The following is a 20851-nucleotide window of genomic DNA, read 5'->3' as shown; positions in this document are numbered from 1 at the left end:
AATGACTGTCTACTACATGACAAGAGGTGTGCTTTATGTGTGTTACCTCTAATCCTCAAGGTAGGTACTCTTCACTCCATTTTACAAATAAAGAAACAGAAATTCACAAGAGGTAAAGTGAGTTGCCAAAGGCCAAAGCTAGTGAGTACCTGAGCCAAGATTCTAATCCAGGTCTGTGGAGACAGAGCAGGTTTGCATTCTGGAGGAATAGTCAGTGTGTCACCATCCCCAAAATCCAGGGAACCAGGGTCAGCTGGAGAGAGGCAGAGCCCCTAAAAGTGGTCTCTGTCTTCTTAGACCCCTACCCTGCAGGCCTTCTCTGAGGCTGACACACATGCCAGGAAACAAACTGAAGCTGTCTCTCCACCTTCTTTAAACATCTAAAATTCTCGCTCCTCTGTTGTACCTTCAGGACAGTTTAGGTTATGCTGCTGTAATTAATAAACCCCAAATCTCATGGTCAGCATGGGAGGGTGGGCAGATCTGCTCATCATCATTACTCAGGAATCCAGGCTAATGAGACTTATCCATCTTGACCACAGCCCATGGGCAAGGGGATGTGGCAACTCAAGCACTGGCTTTTAACGCTTCCACCTTGGGACTTCCCTGGTGGTGCAGTGGTTAACAATCCACCTGCCAATGCAGGGGACACTGGTTAGAGCTCTGGTCTGGGAAGATCCCACAGGCCGCGGAGCAACTAAGCCCGTGCTCCGCAACTACTGAGCCTGCGCTCTGGAGTCTGCGAGCCACAACTACTGAAGCCTGCGCATCTAGAGCCCGTGCTCTGCAACAAGAGAAGCCACCGCAATGAGAAGCCCACGCACCGCAACGAAGAGTAGTCCCCACTCGCTGCAACTAGAGAAAGCCCATGCACAGCAACGAAGACCCAATGCAGCCCAAAATAAATAAATAAATACTCAATGTGATTTTTTAAAAAAAGCTTCCACCTGGAAGGAACATATGTCACTTTCACTCACATTTCATTAGCCACAGCAAGTCTCATGGTCTACCTACCTCAAAGTGTACCTTAGGGGAGAACAGAAGTGTCTGATGGCCAGCACTGTGGGTATCCCAGCCAGAGGCACTGCCCCCCTAGCCTGCCCACTTCTCTGCCACCCCACTGGTGCATTCACACAGCCTTTTTTGTACTCTCTTCCCCTCCCCCAAGGTCATGAGGGGCACTTGACCTTGCTCTAGAGTCCACAAGATTTTATTCAGCCACTGGAGCTCCACTTGCTTTGTCAGGGTCTCAGTCTTGGGCTGGAATTGCAGGGGTTCCTGGGAAAGGCTCTCTGTGCCTGTCTCTGGGCTGAAAGCACCACACAAAGACAGAGAATTCTCCCAATCCCCTCCCAGGGCCTGGGCTTTCTCCTGCAGCACTAACTGCTTTTGTCACAATAAGGCAGAGCTTAGGTCCAAACTGGAAACCAAGGCTGTAGACAAGTGGTCACAGAAGCAATGTCCCTCAGAGTGTAATTCAAGGAAGAGCCAGGAATCTACCAAACGGGGAGCCGACTGGCGGTCTCCTGAGGCCTCTGCCACAACTACCCCTCGGAGACACCTCCCCGCTCCTGTCCCTGAACCAGCTACACATACAGTCAGAGGAGCTGTCCCCTGAGGGCTGGGATCTGAGGAGCAGCAAAGCACACCCTTCTGATGCCCAAATACAATATCTTCTCTTCTTAACTGCCTCTACTCCCTGAGGTTTCCACCACTAAAGATCACCTTTGTGTTTAAGGCTTCCAAGATTCCAATAAATATTATCCAGGAAAGCTAAAACACCACACATTCTTCCTCTCCTGACCAAGATTCTCTTGATTTCCAGTAACAGGAGCTCATCTAAACTATTTTGGGCAGAGAAGGGAAATTTACTGTGAGGACACAGGTCAGTCTCACAGAACTTGACAGCGGGGCCTCCCAGGGGTGGAGAGTAAGGCAGTGTGTCTCTCAGATTGTCTTTCTCTGGGGCACTTCACTGAACACCAGTTGGGTACCAGGCACCACAGAAAGCTCTGCGACCAGTCAAACACAAATGAGACAAGGTCTGTTCCCTCAGGAAGTTACAGCCTGAATGGAATGATCAGACACGACACATAAACTAGAGCAAGGAGGTGTTACAAGGGAGTAGGCGTTGGCCATGCAGAAATGGAGGACAATCCAGGGGCCAGACCCAGAGGGGGCAAAGCCACGGTGTCCTTGGCTAAATTATGGAGGCAGTGAACACGAGCAGTGAGAAACAGGCTGGGAAAATAGGTTAGGATGAGATCATGGAGGGCTTGGATGCCAGGAAAATAAATATAGCTTTCATCTAGGAAAAAAAATCAGAAGACACTGAAGGTCTGATGACAGTAGAGTGGTGGGATCAGACATGGGCCCATCTGTCTTTGGCCTGAGGGAAAGATGGGGACAAAGGAGACCATGGAGGTAAGGAGGCTTGTGAAGCAGCACAGAGAGGAAGGGCCAACCAACTGAGAAGCAAGCTGGGTGGGAAGAGAGGTCAACAGCACCTGCGAGCTCCTGCACACAGACACCGACACACAGCTGTCCCTTCCAAGCATCCATCAGCCCAGAGGGCCTGAGAGGAGGGTCCCAGGCCAGGGCCTTCTGTTTGGGGAGGGAGGGTGGGAGTATCAGGAAAGATCCAGAGCATGGGCAGCTCCACAGGGCAGCAGGGACCAGGGTGGGGGGATGAACAACTGACGGTGGTGAACACAGATGTACCTAATCGGAATCACACACGCGTGCACATACGCCACACCAAGCACATGAGGCAGTGACTACAGGAAGAGCTCAGAGTCAAGCAGACTCTGGTTCAAGTCCTGGCTCTGCCTTTTGCCAGCTGTGAGAGCATATGCAACTCTCTCAATGTCTCTGAGCCTCAGTTTTCTTCTCATCTGTAAAACGTCAATGGTACGATCTACCTCCTGGCTTGCTGTGAGGAGTAAAGGGAAGTAATAATGGCTATTGATAGACTAATCCTAAAAAATCATACACATTCTTGCCCTCCTGTATTTATGCCCTTGCAATGTGACCTCGTAGCTCCTCTCAACAAGAGGTGGAGTCTATTTCTTAAGCCCATGAATCTGAGTTCGTGACTTGCTTTGGCCAAAGGGACAATAGCAAAAGTGATGCTAGAATAGACTTGAATCATGGAGACTTGCTTTCTCATGCTCTTAGAACCGAGAGACCGTGTGAAGAAGGCCAGGCTAGCCTGCTGGATGATGAGACACGTGGCCCAGTTGACCCCATCACTCCAGTCAACAGCCAGCAAATGCCCAGGAAACAGAGTCACCTGGCTGACTCACAGCTGACTGCAGGCCCATGGGTCAGCCCAGCCAAGACAGCAGAACTGCGCAGCCCAAACTGCCAAGCTGCCAAATCATGAGCAAATAAATGCTTGTTTTAAGCCACTATGTCTTGTGTGGTTTGTTATGCAGTAAAATCTAATTGATAGACTTATGCTCCTGCCCAAGATGAAGTAACAGGGATCAGATTTATCTTCCTGCCTGAAAAAACCAAAATACTCAAGCAAGACTCTGGACATTGGGTGGGTACTGAAGGATGGCGATCCCCAAAAGACAGGAAAACAAATGATGTGAGCCCTAAGATCACCCCAGCTTACTGTCCAGGCTTCAGTGCAGATGAGGGGACCCAGATGGAGTCTGAGCTGAGAAGACATAGCTGAGAGCCTGGGGAGACCAAGGTGGGTGGTGTTCTCAGGACAGAGTGCTGGAGAGGAGAGAGCTGCTCCCAGAGAGAACCCTGGAGACCTGCAAGTCCCCGCCTTGAGTATTCAGCAGGGTACTTAGCACATGCGTGTCAGTAAACTACCTGAGGCCAGGGAAAGACCCATTTGAAAGGATGAGAGAACAGTGCCCCACACTCACCCAGAGCCAGAAATGGGGGCTGCTGTCTTCAGCCAGACTGTAAAAACTCAATCTACAGGGCATTGAGTGGAATACTCAGGAAGGTCATGCTTCAGTAGTGGGGGGATAACTAGTCCTAAACAGAACACTCCTCCAGACCTGCCTAATAAAAACAAGATCTCAGATGATCAGACTGTGTCTAAGTAACTTCACTGCATCTCAGAAAATCTAACTGATAAGAAACCTAAAACTTAAGGAGTGTTTATCATGTTCCAGCAACTTTACATATACATAAACATTTTACATATATTACTACACTGCTATTACTTTATGTATTAAAACCCTTTCAAATAGGTTTTTATCCCCATTGTACAGATGGTAAAGTCTAAGATAACACATATAAAGTGCTGGCACGTTCAATAAATGCTATTTCTCTTAACTCCTCCCTGCCTGCAACCGTGAGCAACCAAATGTTTTTTCCCAAGTTGCACATGTACTTCAAAGAAATTATGGCTTTTAAAACCCAAATCCTCCAGACTTCAGGAGGAAAGTGTTCTCTGGCTGGGGTCCTGGGGAAAGTCCTGAATGAAGAGTTAGGAGTGCTAGTTCCAGTCTGGGTACTGCCACTATCTTTCAAGGTGACCGTGAGCCAGCCATCACCTCTCTGATCCTGATTCACCCACCTGTGATGGGGAGGAGGTGATTCCTCAAAGCAACTCTCTCATTCCAGAAGCCAGGATGCCTCAATCATACTTTGGCTAATGTTCTGATGTGACGGATGGCAGAGTTGGAAAAGCAGAGTGGTATCTACCACAGTTGGAATGCACACACACACACACACACGCGTGCACGGAGCCTCTTGTTGAGCCTCTCTCCAAAGGTTTCTTGCACATCGAACTAGCTCTCCCTCACCCGCCCTAGTGCAGCATTACCGCCTTAGGCCAGAAGGTGGTGTTGCTTCTCCGTGTGCGTTCAACCGCACGTTCTCCGTGTGCGTTCAACCGGTTTGTGCGCAAACCGAGCTGGGCACAGAGCGAGTGCAGAGGGTAACCGTGTGTCCCTTCCTTTCCAGAACACTCGCATCACAAGCACCAAGGACAATTCGAAATTAGAAGGGAATTGGGACTTTTCTGGAAAGAAACTAAATATTACCGGAACGTGCCAGGTACTGTGCCAGCTACTTTACAACCCTTCTTTTAAAAACCAGGTCCGCCAATGCTCAGAGATGATAAAAGGAAGAAGTAGGTGCTTAGTAAATGTTGATTTGATTTCCCCATCTTTGTAGCCTTCATAGCATAGGGCATTTGATTGATGATCAATAAGTATTGATTGACTGATTGACTGATTGATTGAGTTGTAACTGCAGATAGAAAACCAAAGGCTGAGCTAGTGTAGCAGGACCAAAGAGAGTGTTCAGTCCAAAACTACAGTTTCTAGATATACAATGAAAACCAGAGGGAAACAGATAGAAAACTATGTGCCTGGCACAAAGCAGGTTCTCACCAAACATCTGCTGAATTATTAGATGAAGTGCTTTTGCCCACATCATCCCTTACTCCATTAGGCAATAGTTTTTATCCCCACTTTACAGATGGAAAAACTGAGGCTGTCACAAGGGACTTGGCGAAGTCACAAGGTGACTTCAAAGCACATTGAGCCCTGCCCCTAAGAATAATATTTGTAAGCTATTTCTATTGATCTTGATAAGTTGTCAAGCACTTTCATATGCACTCTTTCATTTATTTTAATCCTCATAGGAACAGTGAAGAGTATGTATTACTATTTCTATTTTTCAGATGAGGAAACTGAGGCTTAGCAAGGTTGTCTGCCCAAGTACACACAACTGCTGAGGGGCAGATCTGAAGATGAGGTCCCGAGCCTCTGAGTCTGCCCCTCATCCCCTACGCCAGTGCATTTTTAACTCGAGTGTTTATGGGGGTACAAGAACTCACTAGAATAATTTTTCACTTTGTGTTTTCATTGTTCACTTTTTCCCCAGCTTTACTGAGATATAATTAACACATAACATTGTGTGAGTTTAAGGTGCACAATGTGATGATTTGACACCAGTATATATTGTGAAACGTTTACCACAGTAAGGTTAGTTACCACATCCTCCACCTCTCATAGTTACAAGTTTGTTGTTGTTGTTATGGTGAGAACATTAAAGCTTTACCGTCATAGCAACTTTCAAGTATGCAATACAGTGTTGTCAACTGTAGTCACTAAGCTGTACCTTAGACCCCCAGAACTTACTCATCTTATAATTGGAAGTTTGTACCCTCTGACCAACATCTCCCCATTTCCCCCACCCCCCCAAACCCCTGGCCACCTTCATCCCACTCACTGTTTCCATGAGTTCAGTGTTTTTAGATTCCACACCTAAGTGAGCTCATAAAGTATTTGGTTTTCTCTGTCTGACATTTCACTTAGCACAATGCCCTCAAGGGCTATTCATATTGTCAAAATGATAACTTTTTTTTTTTTTAATGAATGGCCGCTTTAAAACTAACAGCTGCCTCCCAATTTCAGTGTCCTCTTTTGTATTTTCCGGTAGCTTCGGCTACTTTAATTATTCAGCGCCAATGAGAGTTAGACCTAATACCTAAATGATGCACTCATACCACGTGAAAGTCAAATGACCCCAAGATACATTGTTAGAAGGGAAGATTTATAGAGGTTTAAATCAAGGAGGAGAAGTGAGTGATCTGCCTGGCACACCCAGGGCAGCATGCCAGGTGAACCTGTGCTGTGTCTGGTGGGCACTCGTTCCCAGCGGGAAGTGTGACTTAGATATAGAAAGAAAAAATAGCATTAGTGTCATTCATTTGAATTTTAGAAAGTTTGTAATTTTGCTTGTATTTAACTTGTAAATTTGTTTCTGGTTTCATAGTCACGTAAGAGCTATAAGCATACATGTATACCTAGTTTTATGCTTCTACACACTTAAGTAATATTATAATGAAATTAATTTATCAACACCGAGAGACCCTGGGAATGTTTTTCCCTTTAAAAGGATTGTGCACACAGTCAGGTTAGAGAAACACTTCCTAACCTGACCATACTTCCTTCCCTCAAAGAAGGGGCTGTAGCCACAGATATTTTTTTCTCTGGCTGGGAAGGCGCTCTCTCCCTAGAGAACAGGGAAGAGTTCACTCCCAGGCCAGATGCAGGGCTGTGGGGAGGCAATCCCTTCCCTCATCCCCAGTCCTGCCCGGACAGGGAGAGTTTTTGTTTTTTGTTTTTTGGGTTTTTTTATTATTATTATTTTTTCATCTTTATTGGAGTATAATTGCTTTACAATGGTGTGTAACTTTCTGCTTTATAACAAAGTGAATCAGTTGTACATATACATATGTTCCCATATCTCTTCCCTCTTGCGTCTCCCTCCCTCCCACCCTCCCTATCCCACCCCTCTAGGTGGTCACAAACTACCGAGCTGATCTCCCTGTGCTATGAGGCTGCTTCCCACTAGCTAGCTATCTAAGTGTCCATCAACAGACGAATGGATAAAGAAGATGTGGCACATATATACAATGGAATATTACTCAGCCATAAAAAGAAACGAAATTGAGTTATTTGCAGTGAGGTGGATGGACCTAGAGTCTGTCATACAGAGTGAAGTAAGTCAGAAAGAGAAAAACAAATACCATATGCTAATACATATATATGGAATCTTTAAAAAAAAAAAAAGGTCATGAAGAACCTAGAGAGTTTGGTTTATTTATTTATTTATTTACTTATTTATTTTTTATTTATTTATTTTTTTGGCTGTGTTGGGTCTTCATTTCTGTGCGAGGGCTTTGTCTAGTTGCGGCAAGCGGGGGCCACTCTTCATTGCGGTGCGCGGGCCTCTCATTGTCGCGGCCTCTCTCGTTGCAGAGCACAGGCTCCAGACGCGCATGCTCAGTAGTTGTGGCTCACGGGCCCAGTTGCTCCGCGGCATGTGGGATCTTCCCAGACCAGGGCTCGAATCCGTGTCCCCTGCATCGGCAGGCAGATTCTCAACCACTGCGCCACCAGGGAAACCCCGAGAGTTTGTTTTGAGGCTAAGAGGAGGTTCCCTGTAGAAGAGGGGCAACTCTCGCCTGGTTCAGTCAGGAAGGCAAGAGGGGGGTGCACCTTAAAATTGAGGGTGAAGTGGATCCATCTTCCTCTCACCTGACTCATTAATAGAACATCTGGGATCCACCTCCAGGCACATGAGAGTGGCAACAGTTAGGTCCAAGATCTTGCCATTGGTTTCCTTTAGAATTTCACTAAACTTTTCAAAAATCACAAAAATAACTTATGTTTATTGCTTCCAATGAGACAACTGTATGTATAATACCCCCCCAAAAAGGAATGTGATTAAACTCTTCCCCACCCCCTCAATATTAGCTGCTTGGATGTGACTCTCTACCCACGTCTCCATACTCACACAGCCGTGTCCAAACACACACATCCTATTTAGAGGGTGCTTTGGTCATCCCTTGACAACAGAGGATAATTCCACTTGCTTATCTCAACTAACATCATCTTAACTTTTCAGGTCAATGGGTAGACCCTCAACTCATTCTTTCTGAAGAGCTGCATGACATTGCAGAGTACGGATGGGACACAATTTACTCACCCACTCTCCTAAGGATGGACAGTCAGGTTGTTTCCAAGTTTTCCTTCCTGACCGTTTCAAGCAAGGCTGCAATACCCATCCTTGGACATATGGCTTCCTTCCTCACACCCCTTTCTAATGGATCCTAGAAGTGAGCTAGGTCAATGTATGTGGGTCATTCTTTTTTAGTTCAACAGCTATTCCCCACGTTATTGTTCATGTGTTCTTTTCACAGATCTGCACTGAGTGTCTGCTGTGTGCAGAGCACTGTGTTGGACGTGCAGAAGTCAATGAGGCAAGGCTTTGCCCTCAGGCACATGAATACTAAAGATTATTTACATAGCTGGTATATATCAGTTATATAGGTAATTATTAGTTATATGCTAGTTATAGAGTGTATAACTAGTATTTATAGAACTCTATTCAACAGACGAAGTGATAGCACCCTAAGGGAGGTAGATATAGATTAAGGGGTGAAGGAGTGTATGTGTATCCATGTCCTTTTCCTCCAGGGCAGGCAGAGAGTGACCTGAGGAGGCTCTGCCCAGCTGGGGCCAGTGCTGAGGCCCTGCCCCTGGGCCCACCCTTCTCCTCATCCCTGGTTGCCCACAAGAGACAACCTCTGGAACTGGATGGCATTTTTCCCACTCGTACCAGCCACCATTCATCATGGTGGCCTTTTTCTTTCTTTCTTTCTTTCTTTTTTTTTGGCTGCGTTGGGTCTTTGTTGCTGCGCACAGGCTTTTCTCTAGTTGTGGCGATCGGGGGCTATTCTTGGGGTGTGCAGGCTTCTCATTGCAGTGGCTTCTCTTGTTGCAGAGCACGAGCTCTAGGTGCGTGGGCTTCAGTAGTTGCAGCACGCAGGCTCAGTAGTTGCAGCACGTGGGCCCTAGAGCATGCAGGCTTCAGTACTTACAGTGCATGGGCTCTAGGGCAGCTGGGCTTCAGTAGCTGTGACGCACGGGCTTAGTTGCTCCACGGCATGTGGGATCTTCCCGGACCAGGGATTGAACCCGTGTTCCCTACATTGGCAGGTGGATTCTTAACCACCGCGCCACCAGGGAAGTCCATGGTGGCCTTCTATATGTTAAACATCTCACATATATTCCCTTATTCACACTAATCCTTACAAACCCACTGAATTCATTATCTATTGCTATGTAACAAATTACCCCCAAATTTAGTGGCCTAAAACAATAAACTTCTGTTATCTCACAGGTTTTATGTGGTCTTTTGTGTCCAACTTCTTTTGCTCAGCATAACATTTTCAAGGTTCATCCACGTTATATACATGAATCCACACTCCATTCCTCTTCACGGCCCAAAAAATTCCATGGTATGAATATACCACTTTCCTTCATCTATACATCAATTAATGGACATTCTTTTAAAGTTGCCTTAGAGATTATCATACTAAGTGAAGTAAGTCAGACAAAGACAAATATCATATAATATCACTTATATGCAGAATCTAAAAAAATGATACAAATGAACTTATTTACAAAACAGAAACAGACTCACAGACATAGAAAACAAACTTATGGTTACCAAAGGGGAAAGGTGGAGGAGAGGGATAAATTAGTAGTTTGGGATTAACATATACACACTACTATATATAAAATAGATAATCAACAAGGACCTACTGTACAGCACAGGGAACTCTACTCAATATTCTGTAATAACCTATATGGGAAAAGATTCTGAAAAAGGATGGATATATGTATATGTATAACTGAACCACTTTGCTGTACACCTGAAACTAACACAACATTGTAAATCAACTATACCCCAATATAAAATAAAAATTAAATTTAAAAAAAAGAAAAAGAAAAGAAAAATTTAAACAAGCAAAACACCTAAAAATATTCCGAAAAAGGATAATGGCAGCTAACTATCTCTACTAGATAATAAAACATTTTTTTAAATCTATGATAATGTTGACACATTAAATAAATATATAAATTCAACAGAATAAAAATTCTACATTACTTCCATAAAAAAACAGTACTATTAAAATAGCACAGAAAAAGGAAACACTTAGATATAAACTAATAAAATAGGTGCAGAATCTGTACACTGAAAATTACAGAACAGTTATGGGAAAAAATCAAAGAAGACCAGAAAAAAGAGAAATACCAGGTTCATGGATCAGAAAACTCAATATTGTTAAGATGTCAGTTGTCTCCAAATTGATCTATAAATTCAGTGCAATCCAAACAAAAATCCCAGAAAGATATTTTACAAATATTGATAGCATGATTTGTAAATTTATATGCAAAGAGACTAGAATACCCAAATTAATTTTGAAAAAGAATAACCTTGGAGGATTTACATTACCCAAGTTCAAGACTTACTATAAAACTACAGTACAATGTTGGCAGACAGATAGACAAGTAGATGGATGGGACAGAACACAAAGTCCAGAAATAAAGATATGGCCAATTGAATCTTTACAAAGGTGCAAAGGCAATTTAATGGAGAACGGAGAGTCTTTTCAAAAATGATGATGAAACCATTGGAAGGGAAACAATATGCAAAGGGAGGGGAGGAAGGGAGGGAGGAACAGATGAGAAGAGAAATAAACCACGATCCATACATACCTCATATCATATACAAAGTTAATTCCAAATGGATTACAGAGCTATATGTAAAACTCTAAAACTTTTAGAAAAAAAAAGTAGGAGAAAACCTTTGTTACCTCGGGTCATGCAAAGTGTCCTTAGATATACCAAAAGCACTATGAAAAAAAGAAAAAAAAATTAGACTTATCAAAATGCTTTAAATATTTTCTCTGTGAAAGACAATTAAGAGAATGAAAAGACAAGTCATAGAGCAAGAGAAAATATTTGCAAATCTTATATTTGATAATGGACTTCTTTCCAGAACATATAAGAAATTTTGAAAACTCAACAATGAAAAAACAAACAGCACAATAAAAAGATGAGCAAAGATATACAGGTAGTAAATAAGCACATGAAAATATGCTCAACATCATTTGTCATTTGGGAAATGTAAATCAAAACCACAATGATGGGGCTTCCCTGGTGGCGCAGTGGTTGAGAACCTGCCTGCCAATGCGGGGGACACGGGTTCGAGCCCTGGTCTGGGAAGATCCCACATGCCATGGAGCAACTAAGCCCGTGCGCCACAACTACTGAGCCTGCGCTCTAGAGCCTGCGAGCCACAACTACTGAGCCCACGTGCTGCAACTACTGAAGCCCTCATGGCCTAGAGCCCGTGCTCCACAACAAGAGAAGTCACCACAATGAGAAGCCTGTGCACCGCAATGAAGAGTAGCCCCCGCTCACCACAACTAGAGAAAACCCGCGTGCAGCAACAAAGACTCAGTGCAACCAAATATAACTAATAAATTAATTAATAAAAAACAAAACAAACAAACAAAAAACACAATGAGATATCACTATATACCTATCTGAAAAGTTAAAATTAAAAAAGAAAAACTGACAATAGCTAGTGTTAACAAGATGGAAGCCAATGAAACTCTCATACATTGCTGGTGGGAATGTAAAATGGTGTGGCCACTCTGGAAAATAGTTTGGCAGTTTGTTTCAACGTAAACAAACACTTACCATAAAATCCAGCAATCCCACTCTTATTTATCCAAATGAAATAAAACCCGACATTAATATAAAATTTATACACAAATGTTTATAGCAACTTTATTCATAATCACCAAACGGAAACCCAAGTGTCCTTCAGTTGGGGAATGGATTAATACATCTTATATATCCATACACTGGAATACTACTCACCAACAAAAAAGAATAAACTATGATACACAGAAGAACGACATGGATGAATCTCAAAATAATTATGTTGAGTGAAAGAAACCAGACCCAGAAAGAGTAACATTGTATGATTCCATTTTTATAAAATTCTGGAAAATGCAAACTAATCTATAGGGACAAAAAGTAGATCAGTGGTTGTCTGGTGACAGGGGCTGCAAGGGAGGCAAGGAAGGGAGAGGGTGGGATTACAAGGGGTTATGAGGAGACTTTTGGGTGTGATGGGAATGTTTCCTATCTTAATTGTGGTGATAGTTTTAACGGTATATACATGTGTCAAAACTTATTAAATTGTACACTTTAAAGCCATGCAATTTACTGTATGTCAATTACACTACAATAAAACTGTTTTTAAAAATGACCTGCCTCTTTGAACATGTTTGGGTTCCTCTATGAGAAGTTACAACTTTCTCAGTTTACAAATTCTGTCAGTTGTTTTATGTGTCAACTTGGCTAGGCTATGGTACCCAATTATTCAATCAAATACTAATCTAGGTGTTTCTGTGAAGGTGTTTTGTAGATGAGATTAATATCTACAATCAGTTGAAAGAAAGAAGGAAAGGAGATTATCCTGGATAATATGGGTGGGCCTGATCCACTCAGTTGAAGGGCATTAAGAACAGAATTGAGGGCTTCCCTGGTGGCGCAGTGGTTAAGAATCCGCCTGCCAATGCAGGGGACACAGGTTCCATCCCTGGTCCAGGAAGGTCCCACATGCTACGGAGCAACTAAGCCCGTGCACCACAACTACTGAGCCTGTGCTCTTGAGCCTGCAAGCCACAACTACTGAGTCCATATGCCACAACTACTGAAGCCCGCGTGCCTAGAGCCTGTGCTCTACAACAAGAGAAGCCACTGCAATGAGAAGCCTGCGCACCGCAACGAAGAGTGGCCCCCACTCTCTGCAACCAGAGAAAAGCCCGCGCGCAGCAACGAAGACCCAACACAGCCAAATAAATAAATAAATAAGAACAGAATTGAGGTTTCCCTGAGGAAGAAGAAATTCTGCTTGTGGACTGGAGCTTCAGCTCCTATCAGAGTCCCAGCCTGCCAGCCTACAGATTTCAAACTTGCCTAGCCAGCCTCCATAGACACATAAGCCAAGTACTTACAGTAAATCTCTTTACACAGAGAGAATATATCATATATTAATATATTATATATCCTAACATACCTATCAGAATCATATACTGATACTATCTTATTGCTCATATATTATCAATAGTATAATATATGTATGAATGTATATTATATATGGTGTGGGGATTTATACACATATATATAAATATCTATATCTCAGTTCTTTTTCTTTGGTATGAAGTGGCCCAAACACCCATAGTCCCTATGCCTGCCACATTGCCTTTTCTCTCCCAGCCTGCCCCTATGGCCTCATGGGGAGTTCCCTATAACCAGCTGACTGAGGAAGAGAAAACTCAGGACTGGTTTACAGATGGTTCTGCACGATATGTAGGCATCCCCCAAAAGTGGATAGCTACAGCACTGCAGCCCTTTCTAGTGCATCCTATAGGACAGCGGTGAAGGTAAATCTTCCCAGAGGGCAGAACTCTGATCAGGGCACCTGGCTGTTCATTTTGAAAAGAAATGGCCAGAGGCATAAGTTTGGTTCATGAGCTGTGGCCAATGGTTTGACTAGATAGCCAGGGACTTGGAAGGAACGTGATTGGAAAATTGGTGACAAGGAATCTAGGTCATAGGCCTCTCTGAATGGGCAAGGAATGTGAAGATATTTATGTCCCATGTGAATGCTCACCAAAGGGTGACCTCCACAGAGGAGGACTTTAGTAATCAGGGGGATAGGGTGACCAGCCACCCCATCATTGCCCATTGGCTTATAAGCAAAGTAGCCAGATGGCAGGGATGGAGGCTATGCATGGGCTCAGCCACGTGGGCGTCCACTCACCGAGGCCTAGCTGGCTACAGCCAGTGCTGAGAGCCCAGTCTGCCAGCAGCAAAGACCAACCCTGAGACCCGGCACCGTTCCCTGGGGTGATCAGCCCGCTGCCTCATGGCAGATTGATTACATTGGATTGCTTCCATCATGGAAGGGATAGTGCTTTGTTCTTACTCTGGATATGGATTTGCTTTCCCTGCATGTAATGCTTCTGCAAAAACTGCCATCTGTGGACTTCCAGAATGCCTTATCCACCATCATGGTATTCCACACAGCATTGCTTCTAGTCAAGGAACTCACTTCACAGCAAATGAAGTGCAGTAATGGGCTCATGTTCGTGGACTTTACTGGTCTTACTATATTGCCCGCCATCCTGAAGTAGCTGGCTTGATAGAAAGGTTGAATGGCCTTTTGAAGATCCAGTTACAGAACTAGCTAGGTGGCAACACCTTGCAGGGCTGGGGCCACGTCAAATCAGCATTCCATGCATGGTGTTATTTCTCCCACAGCTAGGATTCATGGTTCCAGGAATCAAGGAGTGGAAATGGCATAGCAGCATTCAATATTAACCCTAGTGATTGATAAGAAAAATTTTGCTTCTTGTCTGCAACCATATGCTTGCTGATATAGACATCTTCATTCCAAAGGGAGGAACACTTCCACCTGGAAACACAACAATGATTCCATTGAATTGGAAGTTAAGACTGCTACCTCTATTTTGGACTCCTCATCCTTCTAAATAAACAGACAAAGATGGGAGTTACTGGGCTGGCTGGGGTGATTGATTCTGCCTGCCAAGGGGAAAGTGGGCTGCTACTACACAATGGAGGTAAGGAAAAGTATGTCTGGAATACAGGAGATCCCTTAGGGCATCTCTTAGTACTATCATAGCCCGTGACTAAAGCCAATGAAATACTATAACAGCACAATTCAGGCAAGACTTCTAATGGCACAGACCCTTCAAGAATGGATGTTTGGGGCATCCCACCAGGAAAAGAACCACAACCAGCACTGAGGTGCTTGCTGAGGGTAAAGGAAATATGGAATGGGTAGTAGAAGAAGGTAGTCATAAATACCAGCTACGACTACCTGACCAATTTCAGAACTGAAGGTTGTATTATTACGAGTATTTATTCCTTATTTTATTGTGAGAATGTTTGTGTATTTTTTCTTCCCTCTCTTATCCCCTTGTCATCTAACATAAAACGTACCAATAAAAACTAAGTTTACATTATTGAAGTTATAGGATTATCAAGGAGGGGAGTGAACATCATCCAAAGACTTTGCCTCCTCTTCTGGGGAAAGGGTTAGCACATTTTCCATTGTACACAGGATAATTGTATCATGTTAGGTGGAAATATGACTTTGTTATTGTCTTTATTTGGAGATTAAGTATGGTTTAGGAGATGTGTATTGGTGCCAGGTTGACCAGATGTGGTCTGTGATGATCAGTTTTATGTGTCAAGTTGGCTACTCTCTAGTACCTAGATATTCAATCAAACACTAACCTAGGTGTTGCTGTGAAGGTATTTTGTAAATGTGATAACATCTACAATCAGTTAACTTTACGTAAAGGAAATTTCCTGGATAATCTGGGTGGACCTGATCCAACCAACTGAAAGGCCTGAGGTTTCCCTCAAGAAATTCCACCTGCGTACTGCAGCGTCAGCGCCTGCCTGAGAGTTTCCAGCCTGACCTTCCTCATGGCATGCACTACAGATTCCAGACTTGCCTACCTGATCCCTAGAGTGGCAAAAGCCAATTCCTCGCAATAAATATAGATGGATAGATAGATAGATATAAATAGATAAATTGATTGATAGATAATTGAAAGATAGAGGATGGATGGATAGATGGAATAGGTAGGATAGATATCCACAGCTTGCATCTCTCTATCTCTGTGGTGGAACTGACTGCCACAAATACCACCTAAGAAAATCTTGCATCCCTTGAGAGTCAGAGCTTGTTTTTGATCCAAAAGGGATCACTCAACATATTCATCAGGCATGCCCCCCAAAACTCCTGGGCAAATCCCAGGAGTTCAAAGGATTATTCTAATGGAGGAATCAACTGGGCAGGTCAGGGCGACACTCCTAGAATAGTGTTCTGTCTTTCAGGGCATGCCTTCGGATATGTTAGTCCTTTCATATTTATTAAACTATCTGTAACGCAGTGGAATGCTACACGACCACTTAAAAATATGCTCTTTATAGGGCTTCCCTGGTGGCGCAGTGGTTAAGAATCCACCTGCCAATGCAGGGGACACGGGTTCGAGCCCTGGTCCGGGAAGATCCCACATGCCAAGGAGCAACTGGGCCCATGTGCCACAACTACTGAGCCTGTGCTCTAGAGCCCGCGAGCCACAACTACTGAGCCCGTGTGCCACAACTACTGAAGCCCACGTGCATAGAGCCCGAGCTCCGCAACAAGAGAAGCCACTGCAATGAGAGGCCTGCACACCACAACAAGGAGTGGCCCCCGCTCACTGCAACTGGAGAGAGCCGCGCATCAGCAAAGACCCAATGCAGACAAAAATAAATAAATAAATTAATTAATTTTTAAAAATGTGCTCTTTATCAACTGCCCCTGAAAGGGGATACAAAATCTCATAATATTAATTGCTTCTAAGGAGGGGAGCCCCGGGGCTCTGGGACAGAAGTAGGAGGGAGGATTTTCACTGTTTGTACTTTTGGAATGTTGGATTATGTGAGTCTATCATCTAAATTAGGGATTGGCAAACTGTAATCCACAGGCCACATCTAACCCACTGCCTGTTTAAAGTTTTACTGGAACACATTCATGCTTATTTGTTTACATACTGGCTATGGCTGCTTGCAAGCTGCAATGGCAGAGTTCAGTAATTGGAACAACTACATACACAACATACACAATGTCATATGGCCCACAAAGCCTAAAATATTTACTATCAGACCCTTCACAGAAAAAAATTTGCCGATATCAATCTAGATTTTTTAAAAATAGAAAAGTAAGCTGACATTAAAAAAAAAAAAAGACCCAAGAGAATTGAAAACATCTGTCCACACAAAAACTTATACATTAATGTTCATAGCAGCACTAGTCACAATAGGCAAAAAGTGGAACCAACCCAAAAATCACTCAACTGATACAGAAACAGAATGATAAAATGTGATATATCCATACAGTGGAACATTACTTGGCCAGAAAAAGGAATGAAGTACTGATAAATATTACAACACAGATGAACCTTGAAAACGTTATGCTAAGTGAAAGAAGCCAGACACAAAAGGCCACATATTGTATGATTCCATTTATATGAAATGTCCAGACTAGACAAATTCACAGTGATTGATAGAAAATACATTAGTGGTTTACAGGGGCTAGAGAGTAGGAAGAATGAGGAGTGACTGCAAATGGGTGCAAGGTTTCTTTGAGGAGTGATGAAAATGTTCTGGAATTAGATAGTAGTGATGGTTGCACAACTCTTTGAATATACTAAAAACCACTGAATTGTACGCCATCACCAAGTACAAGGCATTTCAGAGTTCAGTTAGGGGGCTTAGCACCGAGTGATAAGTTAGTCCCCTCTACCACCTCAGGATCAGACCAGCCAGGGAGTTAGGGGGCCAAGTTCTACATCCCAATTATCCCAAACATCCATGAGATCTTAGGTAAGTTTCTTTCCCTGTCCAGTTCTTAATTTCCTTCTCTATAATATGATACAATTGGACAACGCGGGAGAAGGCCAGTACAATGAGACACGAGGGGAGATTCAGGGAGGCCTGACTTCCCAGAATCCTTTATTCTTTCCCCAAGATTTATCATCACCGACCCTAATCACCAGCATCTTCATCATCATCATCCTGTTCCAATTTCAAAGCACTTTCACATATATGATGTCATTTGATCCTCATAACCACCCTTTAGGGTAGATAGGTATCATCCCCATTTTACAGATGAAGAAATTAAACCTCAGAGTCAAATGACTTGCCCAAGTTCATACAGTGGTTAAGTGTAGGAGCTGGGACTCAACCCCAGTTCTGTCCACAACACCACACTGTTTTTGCATGTTTGGCCTCTCTCTAAAGCCGAAGACAGCAATGTCCAGCAGCCTCACTATAAACACATCTTTGTTTGGACAAAGCAAGGGAGGAGAGGCACAAGGACTTGGGTCCTCCTTGACCTTTTCTTATGAACCCTTCTATACTGGTACAGCAGCAGTCTGTGCATAGGAGCATGCACGTACACTGGTGTGGACACCAAGCCCATTGTGTCACAAAGATACACACACCGGTACACATGACCTCAACAGATGAGAGGTCACTCCTTGTTACCAGAGTGGTGGGGAAGCTATGCCTTTAGTTCAGGGGAGTCCTGAGTCAGAACTCTGGGAGTCTGCTCTCTCCTAAATCCAGAAGACTCATTACCCCTTTCATGAAGCTTCAAGAAGGAAGAGGCACTTCCTCAATGTTTAGTAGACAAGAGTAGTGAGGAGAAGAGAAGGCCTGGGAATTATCCTCATTGCCTTTGCTGAAGCAGAGCCCAGGAAAGGGAACATCAGTGAACAGGGCATTCACTCCCAAGCTCAGGGAGCTGGGCCTAAATCTCAAGGAGTATCAGCGAGACCACTGCTGTCAAACCCAGGTCAGCCCTTATAAGTCACAGTGCCTGGGCACTAGTAACACTACCAGCCATGTGTGCTTTGGCAAGTCACCCACCCTCTCTGATTCAGTTTGCTTATCCAAAAACACGGCTAATGACTGCCTGGGGTCTAGCTCAGAGGGGTGCTTGGAGGTTTCAGGGACATAAACTGAAATGCTTTAAAAATAAAATGTACTTTATGAACACACTCTTTCATTCTCCCTTAGCTGATAATGAAGAAGGGCTGAGGCATGAACACACTTGCGGAGTGACCCACTGACGCCTTTCCAGGGCTTGGCCAGCAAGCGGAAGTCAAGCCAAAAGCAAAAGTGTCTTCGGGAAAAGCCGGGTTGCCCATGCTTGCTTACACTCTTTTTTCATTTGGCCAATCAACATTTATCAAGCATTCCTTACAGCACAGATGCTGTTCTGGGGGCTTGAAGATAAAGCAGTGAAGAAAAGAGACAATGGCTCTGCTCTCAAGCTTACGTTCTAGTTGTGAAAGATCAATAAGTAAACGAATGTCAAGCATTGGCAGGCGCTATGCTGAATTAAACTGGGTAAGGTTAACAGTGATGGGGGAGTGGTACTATTTTCTGTAGGGTGTCAGCAGGCCCCTCTTATAAGAGGATGTTTGAGGAAAGACCTGAAGGAAGTAAGGGGATAGTTTAGGAGACGGCCACACCTTCCGTCTAGGCTAGAGGTCACTAGAGTTCTGGGGAGAGACAGACACGTTGCCCATGGCAACAGAGAATTTCCTACCATGCTGGTTTGGTTTGCCCCTCTTAGATTCATTCCCCTGCTATGTTCCCTGGGGGGAGGGGGGCTGACCCCTACAGACTGCATCCCTGGGTCAGCCTTGTCCTCTGCCTGACTTTTGTTAGGTTCAGCCAAAAGGAGGTCCCCAGAAGACTGGAGAACAGGATGAAAGAGAGGTGGGATACTGAAGCTCCTGCTTCCTCTGCCTGGCCACAGTTCCGACAGTGGCTGCGTTCCTCTTTGCCACAGTTCCCATCTGCCTTCCACAGCCCCTTCTGTAGTCAATCCTCCCGTGGTGCCCCTCCTGGGCCCCATGGGGTGGGGGCTCATCAGGAAGCCTTGCAGGATTAACCTCCTAGATGAGCACCATGTACCTACCCGTGCAGGAGTGTGCTGTCCACAGATGCTACCTGGACTGCCTCTCCCATCAGGACAGGATGAGTTTTGACCCTAGAGGCACCCATTGCAGATGAAATGTGGACCGTGGCCCCCTCTCCTCCTCCAAAGCTCCAGCTCTGTCAAATCATTCATACCAGCAAAGGTGGGAACAGAAGTTGAGGTTCTAGAGCCCCTCGTCTTACTCCCTTAGGACCTCACTGCCCTGGAGGTTTTTCTCCCCAGGATCCAGCCCACCAACTTTCAACTATGTGGAGGAACCGGATCCACCTACCTCCAACACCGATAGCTCATTGCCCAGTTTATTTCCTTGATAGTATTTGTCACTACTGGCTTTTTAATGTGTACGTCTGCTCTGTCCACTAGAATGTACGTGCCATGAAAGAACAGAACTTCCCTGTCCTGTTCTCCTATGTGAACAGCATCCTACGCCCAAGTATAAAACTCAGAAATGTTTTTCAGTGAATAACTGACAACAGAAATGAGTATAAAGCACCTCTGCTCCCAAACACCCTCCACAAGAATTGTAGCCATAAGCCCAGACACCAGTGGCTTAGGGTCACACGGGTGGGCAGATACTTCTCAGAAGCGTCTCGGTACTGCTGACTTCTCCAGGTGTGTGTGGGCAGGAGCCCCAAGTGGGACAACCAGGATAACCCAAGAGTCAGAGAACCACTCAGCTTCCACCTTTCTGAAGACCCTCAGCTTCTCCGTTCCTGAGTGGCTAGAGCTAAGAGAAACAGCCTCCAGGTCTCAGCATCTATTATATGGAAGACTCAAAATGCGGCTCACCAGACCACCTCCACCAATGACCCAAGAAATCTTGTGGGTGAGTGCTGCTGGTTATTTTCCTCCACTTAAGGGGCCCAAGCCTAGGCCCTCTAACTAAGACCTGATTCAG

General features: G+C 44.4%; 1 protein-coding gene across 1 annotated transcript in view; it reads right to left on the bottom strand.

Annotated features, from left to right (window-relative positions):
• Positions 1 to 20823, bottom strand: part of LOC309650157 (olfactory receptor 4D1-like) — an 86534-nt gene extending 65711 nt beyond the window's left edge. The window contains exon 1 of the mRNA XM_082441166.1: positions 11156 to 20823. The gene's annotated coding sequence lies outside the window, so the exon portion shown is untranslated. The remainder of the gene's footprint in view (positions 1 to 11155) is intronic.
• Positions 20824 to 20851: the final 28 nt, after the last annotated feature.

Source organism: Balaenoptera physalus, assembly GCF_965194825.1.
Source record: "Balaenoptera physalus genome assembly, chromosome: 20".
NCBI lineage: Eukaryota > Metazoa > Chordata > Mammalia > Artiodactyla > Balaenopteridae > Balaenoptera > Balaenoptera physalus.
This window is presented reverse-complemented; position numbering and strand designations above follow the sequence as displayed.